This window comes from Callorhinus ursinus, unplaced genomic scaffold (assembly GCF_003265705.2).
Source record: "Callorhinus ursinus isolate GAN/ISIS: 27379988/994484 unplaced genomic scaffold, GSC_fseal_2.0 scaffold32, whole genome shotgun sequence".
NCBI classification, from domain to species: Eukaryota; Metazoa; Chordata; class Mammalia; order Carnivora; family Otariidae; genus Callorhinus; species Callorhinus ursinus.
Window position 1 is genome coordinate 18,444,303 of NW_027397094.1, and position 11,258 is coordinate 18,455,560.

The 11,258-nt window shown below is 47.9% G+C and overlaps 1 long non-coding RNA gene across 1 annotated transcript in view; it reads left to right on the plus strand.

Annotated features, from left to right (window-relative positions):
* Nucleotides 1-10,605, plus strand: part of LOC141370332 (uncharacterized) — a 102,147-nt gene extending 91,542 nt beyond the window's left edge. The window contains exon 3 of the long non-coding RNA XR_012374261.1: nt 10,592-10,605. This is a non-coding gene — a long non-coding RNA (uncharacterized lncRNA). The remainder of the gene's footprint in view (nt 1-10,591) is intronic.
* The last annotated feature ends 653 nt before the right edge of the window (nt 10,606-11,258 follow it).

Consider the following 11,258-nt stretch of genomic DNA (forward strand, 5'->3'; position numbering starts at 1 on the left):
GTTGTGCGTGTTGATGGGGCGAGCTTCTAGGCTGGCTCTCTACAGGTAATGGGGTGAGTCTGGGTGTGGGGTTGGCATGTGCTCCTCACCAGGGGTAGCCAGAAGGTCCATGACAGCTGCACATCCACGGCCAAGTCCTCACCCAGTTCCTTTAATTATTTCTCCTGCCGTTGTCCCCACCCAAGAGACAGACCCAAGTGGGGAGGCAAGTGAGGACAGTTGCAGGGATGTGGGGGGCTGCAGTGGTAAAGTTCCCAGAGGCAGCCTGCTTTGTCTCTTGTGACATGATGGCTCTGCTCCCTGCCTTCCTGCTGAACCAAGCCCAGGCTCTGCCCTAGTCACCCTGAGGTCTGGAGAGAGTCTAGAGCTGTTAGATAGCAGTTGCAAGCCACGGGCAGCTGTTGAGCACTTGAGGTGTGGCTGTTCCAAACTGAGAGGCGGGGCCATTTTATTTTTATTATTATTTATTTATTTATTTATTTATTTATTTATTTATTTATTTTTGAAGAGAGAGAGAGGGAGAGAGCACAAGCAGGGGGAGTGGCAGAGGGAGAGGGAGAAGCAGACTCCCCGCGGAGCAGGGAGCCCGATGTGGGGCTTGATCCCAGGACCCCGGGATCATGACCTGAGCCAAAAGCAGGCACTTCACTGACGGAGCCACCCAGGTGCCCCTACCATTTTAAACACACACTGGATCTCAAAGATTCAGTACCCCCAAAAAACAAGAAAGAAAAAACATAAAAAATTTATTAATAATTTTATGTAATAATTTACATAGACCTTATTAATAATTATAATAATTATATGTTGAAATGATAATGTTTTTGATATATTGAGTTCAATGAAACATATAGTATTACTAAAATTAATTTCAACTATTTCTTTTTACTTTAGTATGGCTACTAGGGAACGTAACATGACATGTGTGGCTCACATTAAAATTCTGTCAGATGGTCCTGGACTAGAAAGAATGAGATTCGCGAGAGGCCCAAATGGACCATTTTAGCGCATCCGGGAAATGTTCACCAAGCATACTGTGGGTGCCTGGAGCTGTGTTAGGTGAGGCGGGGGAACCAAAGGCCACTCAGCTCTTTTTGCCCCACAGATGACTGGCTGAGCTGCTAGGGGAGGATGCGAGAGGAGGCTGGGTGCTCTGATAGAGGAGGGAACTGCCCTGTTGGAGGGGCGTGGAGAGCAGTGTCCATGGCTACCCTGAGTTCTAGCACCACCATCTTCCTAAGAATGTCCACGCTTGGAGGGTGCCCTAGAGATGGCACAACAGAGGACCCCCCCTTGTGCCCACAACAGTTGGGCATTTCATGGAAGCACATGGGCCAAGATGGGGGGGTGGTCGGCTCCAAACCAAAGCCCTGAGAGCACCCTGCCCTCCGTTTTCCTCCACTGAACACCCTCATCATCCCCATGTGGTGACCGCAGGCCCAGATAGCTCCAAGATTTCGGGGAGCTGCCTGTCCTCCTTGGGGTCCTGTCCCCTGTGGGGAGAGCCAACACATAGCGCAAGTCCCACAGTCGTTTGCTGACTGGATAGATAGTCTGATGGAGAAGGGGGGGAGGGAAGGAGGAAGGAAAGCAGTTGTCACAGTCCCCCCAGGAAATCCATGGCTCACCTTGGACAGGTGGACTATAGGGCCCGGTGTGCGTGACCGGTTCTGGGATGGTCGCCCTCAGCAGGTGAGGGAGCATGTGTGTGGCCGTCCGCGTGCCTCTGACCCTCGGTCCCTCCTCCCTCCTTGCTTCCTTCCCCCCTCCTTCCCTCCTGCTCTCTCCTTCTCTTTGATGCCTGGGACTAAGCATGGGAAGAGAGCAAACCTCCTGGAAACATAAAAGCTGAAGGTAAACCCCAAAGCTTCCTTTGTTTTCCCTTAATCTGCTTCAGGCTCCCACTAGCTTGGTCCTAATTGAGTTAGTCCTTGAGTGAAAGGGGGGTTTAGAGATGTTAAACTGTTATTTAATCACAAGTGGCAGGTGGGATGTGGGGCAAAGGTCAGGAGAAGGAGGGTCCGTGGGAACACTGAGCCGAGGGACGCCCTCGATGCCCTTTCATTAGTATTTCAGCCAGGGTTTTCCAAACTGCTGACCATAAACCATTAGGGGATTGGGAAATCAGTTTAGCGGATTTCCACCAGTATGTTGTAAATGTGGGGGTGGGGTAGGGTGGAGAGAACAGAATGGAAGAATAACAGAAGGCATGGCATGTAGTAAAAGGAAGTGTTGCTTTGTGAAATTTTGATTCAGGTGTGTGTGTGTGTGTGTGTGTGTGTGTGTGTGTGTGTGTGTGTGTGTGTGTGACCAAGCTGTAGATCACCAGCATGAAAGTTTGAAAGACATTCTGATGTAGCGCACGCTTCCAGAAGTAGAGTCCTCAGTGTGTTTGGATCCGGAGACATAATCCGGAGATATACAGGGAGAGGAGTATCCATCAGGCAAACAGCTCTGCAAGAGGGCAAAGAAAGGATTTGGGGTGGGGGTTGTGGGGCAGGCCAGAGGACTTGGAAACAGGAATTATGGGCTATGGCAGAAAAGGCAGTGGGGAAATGGGGGTAGGAGGTGGGTGGAACTGCATGGCCTGAGGTCTAACCCAAGTCTGAGCACAGTGGCTGGACCCCAGTGAGTGCTTGGCTCCCCATTCTGACAAGTGAGGGCCTCTGTCTCACTACATGCTCACGTGTGGTGGGGGCAAGGGGGATGGCAAAGGACAGATAGTCCTGGGGAAATTTCGGACCATGCTAGCCCAGATCCACAGTAGGCAGCTTTCCTCCAGCCCAAACAAGCTTTGCAGAGGACCTTTCTATTTCAGTTTTTAAAGAACCATCTTAATCATCTGCCTTTCATCTTTTATGTGTCACATTCATCAAATAGCCTTTTTAAGTCAAATAATGAGCACTTGAGGATTCGTACCAACCTGTTCTATTTCTAAAATAATTTTTTTCACTGGATTTTTTCTTTCGGTTCCCTTTATATATTATTCCCATTAAACTCAACTAGACCAGAAAGTGGGTACATTTGCAAAAAAGCAAACAGAATGGTGAAATACACTCTGGTTGATATGTACCACTGTGGAAGGAAGCAGCTCGTCTCTAGAAGAACAAAGACAAGGCCGCTCGCACACCCCCAGAGCCTTGAAGGGTGCGAGTAATTGTCTGAGACCTATGTGATTCCTTCACACCCATGTAGAACCCTGAGAATCTCATGGGGAAGTAGAACTTTATCTCCAAGACAAACTTTGAAGTTTAAAAATAAAAGCAGGCCTGCCATTTCCTAGAGCTGGTGTTGAGATTGCACAGAACGGGCTATTTCTGTACAAATAAACAAGCGTCCAACAGGCTAGCGAGCTAATCGCCATTTCAGATGGCTGGAACCTCCGGCTCTAAGGCCCGCCCAGGGGAAGGGTCATTTATTTTGGGCTAACATGTTCACATCAAAGGAGAGATTTTAAAAATCACCTTTCTTACGGAGATGGGGGGAAAAGCCATTATTTTCAGATGAAGGAGAGATGTGTTCTCTGTGCCGCCATGGCTTTGGAAGACAACAAAGAAACAGTCAATGGGTGAGAAATGTTGTGCCTATCATTGTTCCCAGCGGCAGGCAATTATTCACAGAAAAAAGTCCAACACCAGTTCTTTCTCCAGAGTCCCGGGGGACAAGCCGCAGTGAGCAGGGATGAGGGAGGAGCAGGGAGCACTCAGTACTGACAACTTAGCTTGTTTTTACGTGCTCTGCTTGGGGCGTGGTGGCACAGTCTTGGGGTTTCTTCCCTTCTTGTGTGTCCCTTAGTGTATCCCACAGGATGAAGCGAGTCTGCAACGCATGCCCCTCAGCCCCGGGGCGTTTCTCTTCGCCCAGCTCTGCCTGTCTTAGGCACCAATGGACACTGGCAGTGGTCCCAGGCCCAGGCCCATCTGCGGTGTCACCAGGCTATGAGGGAAACCACAGGCCCAGTGTGCACAACTCTGCCCTTTTGAGAAACACACCGGGAATTCTCTGTTGTCCTTCTGGAGGACTGGGCCGCCTAGATGTGGTGTCAGCAAGCCCGCGAGGCCCCAGCTGCCTGCCCATCTCTCTCTGTGGCCGTCTTCACGCTCCCAGGTCATCACCAGCTCCCCTCCTCTGCTGAAGGCCCGTGGACGGCGCTGGCAGCCTGTCTGAGGGAGGCTGTAGCTGCTGGACAGTTGTGTTCACTGGCATGTTCTACAGCAGACCGGACCCTTGGGATATGGACTTAGGATGGCCTGCAATTTTGCCAAAGGCTGCAGAAGGCCCTTCCCTCTGCTCCGATGCCCACCACTCTCCTGCAATTCTCCCCACCTCTCGAATGAGAACATTCTGGAGGATCCAGGAATTGATCAAGTTCTAATAGTTGGGAAGTGGCAGATTCCAAACTCAAAGCAAAGCTTTGCAACACTGAAGTTGCTGCTGGGCTATTGTGGCAGGCACGTCTTGTAACACATGGATCATTTCATGGTGGTGGAACAGACCAGCAATCTATAAATCTCCCCTCAGTAAGACTGAAGGGCACTATAGTGTGGCCTTCCTTTCGTGACCAGAGTGATGTGCCCCTCTCCAGGGAACCTTGGCCTCTCCCTGGACTAACCCACCATATTTGCAATGAATTCTCCCACCCTGGTGTGTCCTTCCCCCAAAGAGGGGCTTTGTAGGGGAGTGCTGAGGCTTGAAGATGTCAGTGAGTCAGGGGAAGATTAGACAGACACCGCTCTGGATCTGTGGAGAATAGCACACTGTGGGGTCTGGCTGCACCTTGACACTTCCGCACAGCAAGACAGAGTTTCTGTGTTGCTTGTTTGCAAGGAAAGGGCTCCTATCTCTGTGTAGACGGAGTGGGTGATGGCAAGTGTTCTTGTTCCCATCGTTGGTATCTCCGGCCCAGAGAGCCAGGGAGAAAGTCATGATTAACTTTGCTCCAGCTTTCCTTTCTCTGGATGTTTTGGCAAAGATGTTCTAAATTTTCTTTTTGTTCCACTTGAGGAAACTCTATCAGGAGGCAAGATTTCATCAGGACGAATGGATCAAGTCCTGGTTCCTGGCCATCCAAACCTCCCCGGGGTCGCTCCCGCCTCCCCGCAGCTCGCCAGTCAGCCAAGGCCGGGCACTCCTCCCGGCGTGGGGTCCCAGGCAGCAGCTACAATGCATGCTTTGTTCTGGAGTCTTGGAAAGGCAGTTGACTACCAAAAAAGTTCCTCCACTGACCAGGCCTGTCCTTGCCATCTGGCAGCTCTCCCAGGATCCAACTAACCCCCACTCAAGCAGGATTTTGAATGAACGAAATTAGAGTTTTTTGAAGTGATTTGATAATTCTCCTCTCCCAAATCTAAATTACATTTACCACTTAGTGTGTCTAGATGGCTCTAGCACTTTTAGAAATAACCCCCTCCCAAATCCCCGGTAGATAGTCCACACTGTTGTTTTTTCCAGAAGAATGTGACTCCAGGGGCACCTCCCGCCCCAACAGACAGTGGTAACTGAGAGTCTGCCCTGTATCATACACAGGGCATTTTATATTCATTCTCTCTAATAGTCACAACGAGCCAAAAGGTAAATAATAAGATCTTTACTTTTTTTAATGAGATCGAGATTTTATGCAGTTACTCAACTAGAATGTGGGAGAAAGTGGACTTGAACCCATATCCTTCTGAGGCTAAGTAAAGCCTGTGAGGCTCCATGGCATCCCTCTAAGGGACAGTTGTCTATGACAGCCTGTTTACAACCACACGTGGACAACAATTCCTGATGGAGCATCCGCACACGTCACACTGACGTGTAGGAGAGGCTTCAAATACATCAATTTGTTACGTATTCCTTGCTTCCCAGTGGGCACACAGCTAGCTCCGTAGCAAGGTAGTCGTGGGCCGAAGCTAGCTAGCTTCCTCCTGCCTTGACATAACACAGTGCCTTTTCCTCCGAAAGCCGTTTTGTTCCTTAAGCTAAAATATGTCATGCAACTGACTCCACCCTGACTCAAATACTGTGATTGTCATAGGAACCAACACCAGAAACGGACAGAATTTCAATCTTTTAATACCCCTCCCACCATCCTCCTTCTCCCTGGGACTTTACCTTGAGAGAGTTGGAAGTGAAATTCCTATCCAGTACCCTGTTGCAAGTGGAGTCTATGGTTACCTGGATTATTTTCCATTCAAGGGTCTTAAGGCTCAGGATCAGTACTGATGCAAATAAATACCCACAAAAAGAAAAATCAACCCTCAATGTGATCTAGGTCCTCTGGATCTATTTATTGCATTAAACAAACAAGGGTCAGGGGCACATGGTAAGAGACAGCATGAAATTCACCAGGAGATCCAGACCATGGGAACCTCTACAAGACAAGTGAGGTGGTTGATTCTTCAGCCACAGCCATGTGCAAAGAAAATGGAAGGAACCAGGGCGGGTAGAATGGACTAATTAAAAAGACTTCAGAGACATAGCAACCAATCTCAGTGTACAGATCTTTTTTTGAATCCCAAGTCAAGTAAATGAAGTATAAAAAAATGATAGGCCAATGGGGGAAATGTAAACAGTGGCTGGATATATGATGAAATTAAAGATTCACTTTAATTTTTTAAAGATGTAATGATCATGTAACTATGATTGTATATTTTTCGAAACCGTCTTTATCTTTTAGATATACAGTTGACCCTGGAACAACATGGGTTTCAACTGCATGAGTTCACTTACATGCAGCTATTTTTCAGTAAATCCAGTACAGTACTGTAAATGTATTTTCTCTTCCTTCTGATGTTCTTAATAACATTTTCTTTTCTCTAGCTTACTTTATTGTAAGAATATAGATAGAGGGGCCCCTGGGTAGCTGAGTAGATCAGGTGTTCCACTCTTGATTTTGGCTCAGGTCTTGATCTCACAGTCGTGAGTTCAAGCTCCGCGTTGGGCTCCATGCTGGGCATGGAGCCTACTTAAGAAAAAAAAATACAGTATAGAATACATATAACATACAATATATGTGTTAATTGACCATTTATGTTATTGGTAAGGCTTCCGGTCAATAGCAGGCTATGAGTGGTGAAGTTTTTAGTGAGTCAGTAACACAAGGATTTTCAACTGTGTGGGGGATTAGCACCCCCAATCCCTGCCTTGTTTAAAGGTCAACTATAATTATTGAAATACACATGCAATGATATGATATCTGGTATTTGCTTCAAAATGATGTGAGTATAGGCAGCAGTTGCTGAGTATATAGATGAAACATGCTAATTGCTGATGCCAGGTACTGGATAGATTGGGTTACTGAGCACTGTAATTTTGTATCTGTTTGTATACTAACAAGTTAAAAAAGGAAAGCAAACAAGGGCAGACTGTCTGTGCTCCATTCCTGATAGGTGGCCTAAGAAGAGGGTGGAGAACTTTGACTCTGGATTTAGCCCCGCCAAGTAGAGCTTGCCTGGGTGTTGCCCCACCAGGAGCTTTACTGGATGGAGCGGCCGAGGCTCACTGAAGATGGATCAGAGGCAGAAAGGACATTTTGAGGGCAAAAAAGAAAATAATGGAAGGAAATTACCAGCACAATAGCAGTCTATGAAAGGCAATTTCCCAAATTGAGAAATTCACGTAGTAGGGCTAATAACAATGTTTGCAAAACTTCTTCCAAAGGGGTTTCGGCAAAATAATTAGAGGCCAGTGCAGAAATACAAGGATAAAAAAAGGTGTGAAAATGCAAGAGAGAGATAATGGATCACGAGTAGGAAACTGACTCTGAACATGTCTGGACTCGGATCCTTGGCTCGGCACTGCTACCGACCTGTCAGCTGAGAAGGATTCAGGGCGCAGGGCAGGGCTGCCCACCTTCCTGCTTGGCTGGCTTGGCTGGCAAGGCTGGTTCTTCATGAAACAGACTCAAGATCTGGGATTGCCCAAGGGTCTCAACAAAATGCCGCCACCTGGCAAACCAGATTGCCAAGAAAGCCGGCAGGACCTAAGAGCATCACACTGCCAGAGGCAAAGGTCAGTGTGGGGGGGGGGGGAGTGGGAGGGAGCCGGAAGGTGGCCGGGAGTCAGGGGGAGAAGGGTGCACCTTAGCCAGGCGGTCAGCTCTGGGAAAGTCAGTGTGTGCAGGGCGAGAAGTGCCAGGCAGGCCCTGCTTGCCCTTTTCTTGCTGCTTCTGGCTCTTATTGCTGGAGGCACCTCTCTGGTCCTTAGACTTCCCAGACCTCAGGGCAGGAGTGGGTAAGACCACCGGAGGTAGAGCTGGGAGAGGACCATCCTCATCAGTTCCTCTAGGCAGGCTAGCGCCAGCTCTGGCCAAAAGCTAATGACTACACTCTCCTGGGTCTCAAGGGGCTGGTGTCAGGCACTCAAGGCCCAGATCTGCATCCCAGCTTGCTTCTTATTGTCTGCAGCCCTTCGGCAGATCATTTATTTGCTTCATCTGTAAGATGGCGGAAGGAGTACCTCTGGCAAGGTTTTATTTCTGTGTGTCTGAAAATTAAATGAGGTGCTGCGTGTAAAATGTGCAGCAGGTCATGGTGACTATCATTACTAGAGAAGTTTGCTTAAAGGAAGTTTAGAGGCTCTGTGTATTTCTACTTTTCCTGGAACCTCGTCCGCATTGCTGTGATCATCAAGATGACTGCGGTTTCTAGGCAGGGATGTGGGAGGCAGAAAGAGCAGGGGACAGTGAGGTATTGGGGAGAGACCAGGGGTTCTAGGACCAGCCAGAGAAGGATAAACCCTGTTCCTCCTCCCACCAATCTCCAGCTCTTGGATGAAATTTCTGGAACTTCCTCTCACTCAAAAATGGTTCTTATTTTCCTTTGTACTTTCTTAACAAATAACAATAAAAAAGTTTCTTCTGTAATCAAGCCCTTCATCTCCATCAATGTTATAAAGAAAGACACGAATACCCTCTTGGGAGCATGGATGTAAAATTTGATAAGATAATATTCTAATAAAAATTCTTGGAAAGCACTCAGGCTATTGCAAATTTCTTTCAAAGAAAGCAAGTTGAGGGAAGCAAATAAATTAAAAGGACATTGCTCCCTGCCCTGATGTATCAGTATCAATTACAGCAATACAGGTTTTTGAAGGTGGTAAATAAATGTTATATTAAACCACAGAGTGTTTAAAGTTGTCTCTCCATGGAGACAAGTTGTCTCTCCATCTCTTTCCACCTGCAGGGAGAGGATGTTGGCTCTTCTGCCATTAAAGGGGTTAATATCCACTTTGTGCTTCTTTCTGGTGATCACTTCTAGGTTAGAGATTTGCCCCCCCCCCCCCATCTGTGGCTTTACTCACACTGGTCCCACCAATGGGAGCCCCGCGAGAAGAGCTGCATGCAGCCGCTGGAGGGCGGAGCTGAGCCCCTGCCACAGCTTTACCAGACAGCCAACGGGCTCCAGGAAGATGGAGATGTGAAGCCACTTAGGGGTCCTCAAAAGAAATTTGCTCTGATACAACCAAATGTAATTCCTTTCAGAGGAAGGAAGCTCACCGTTGGGGACGGGAGCCCTCAGGGTCATGTGGGAATTGAGGACTCACCAAGAGCTTTCTCCAGGGATTTGGGGCCCGTGGCACACCCTCAGTCCCAGAGATGTGCTCTGATTGGCCCTCTGTCCCTTGAGGGGTGACGGCAGTGTCCCCACAAAGGAGTTGTGGGTGGCCTTGGCTATGGGCAGACTGTGTCAGGACCTGAAACACAGCTCGGAGTGGCTAGATGACAGATTCGAGCTGGAAGCAGAACAACCTGGGGCAGGCGGCTGGGGCCGAGGGAGCCCAGCTCTTGGAAACGGGCCACCCTCTCCCCGTTCCCCTACCTCAGCGCCCCACATTCTCTCCTCCGCCACCTCCTAGACCTAGCTCTCCACCAGCTGTGTACTGGGAAACTCTGGCTGCGTAATTTCTGCCAAGTTATTCTTAAGAGCACCGAATTTGTCCTCAGCGGTACCTGGATTAAAAAACGGTTTTCATTTTTTTGTGCAACCCTATGGCATAATGTGACATTTTTTTCAAAGCAAATTGCTCATCCAGCTATTTTTACTTCATCCTAGGTTTTTCCAGTTCTTGTTCGTTTGCATAAACAAGGTTCAGTTAATCAAGCAGAGCACCTGCTATGCACCAGGCATAACTGCAGGGCTTGGAGCGGCAAACGCCAGAGATGGCCCTGCCCCTGTAGAGGGCATGTCCGGGGCCGAGAGGGACAAGGCACAAGTCAACACAAGTGCAACAGATGACCAGACCCGTGAGAAGGGCTGCAAAAGCCCACTGGGCCCCGAGGTGTAGATAACAAAGGGGACCTGCCTGGACACGGAGCTCGGAGCCACCTGCTCCGAGGAGAGGGTATTCCATCTGTGGCCTCGCCTTCTCTGCATCCACCTGTTGTTTTACAGCTCACATGTTTGTCATACAATTGCCTATGTACTAACCTGGTAATTGCTCATTTTATGTGAATTGGCCAATCATGTCCTTTTCCCACTGAAGGGATGATTTCCTTTTAAGTAGGAGATAGGGGGCAAAGGAAGAGAGAAGAGCTGAGAGGAGCCTAGCATTTGTTAAGCATCTGCTATGTATGGGGTGCTGAAAGCGCTTTTTTTTTTTTTTTTACAAGATCCTCGACAGGCGGCATTATGAAATCTACTTATCGATGTGAAAGGATGACCCTAAGAGTCCAAGTGTTCAGTAAGTGTCAGAGCAGGCTTTGGCTTAGATGGATCTAATGTTAAAGCTCAGGCTCTTGCCACTCTAGAAGTATATTTTGCAGAAGACCAGTCTTGCAAAGTGCTCCACGAAGTGTTCTGCGACCAGGTAAATTTGGGTAATGCTGAATTCTGCGTTCATCTCCCCGTTCTCCTAGAGATTCATGATGCTCTTCATGCCATTAAGAGCTCTGAGAAGTCCTGCAGTAAAAATAAACCACCTCTTTAACTTTAGCCTATCAACTTTTTCTCCTTGATACAAATTCTGGTGGGTTTACGCAATAGAATAGTTTACAGCTGTGTGGTTCAGTGCAGAGCCACGAGACCCTGTTGAGCGAGGGCTGGCCTGAACTCTAAGGATCACATACACACAGAGTTACAAAGACTTAGTGCAAAAGAATGCAAACTATCTCATTAACAATTTTTACATTGATTAAATGTTGAAATGATAATATTTTCGCTATATTGGGTTAAATAAAATGTCAGGAAACTTAATATTACTGATTTCTTCTTTTTTTATGTGGATACTAGAAAACGTAAATTATATCGTGGCATTAAAACGAACTCAAACTAACTACA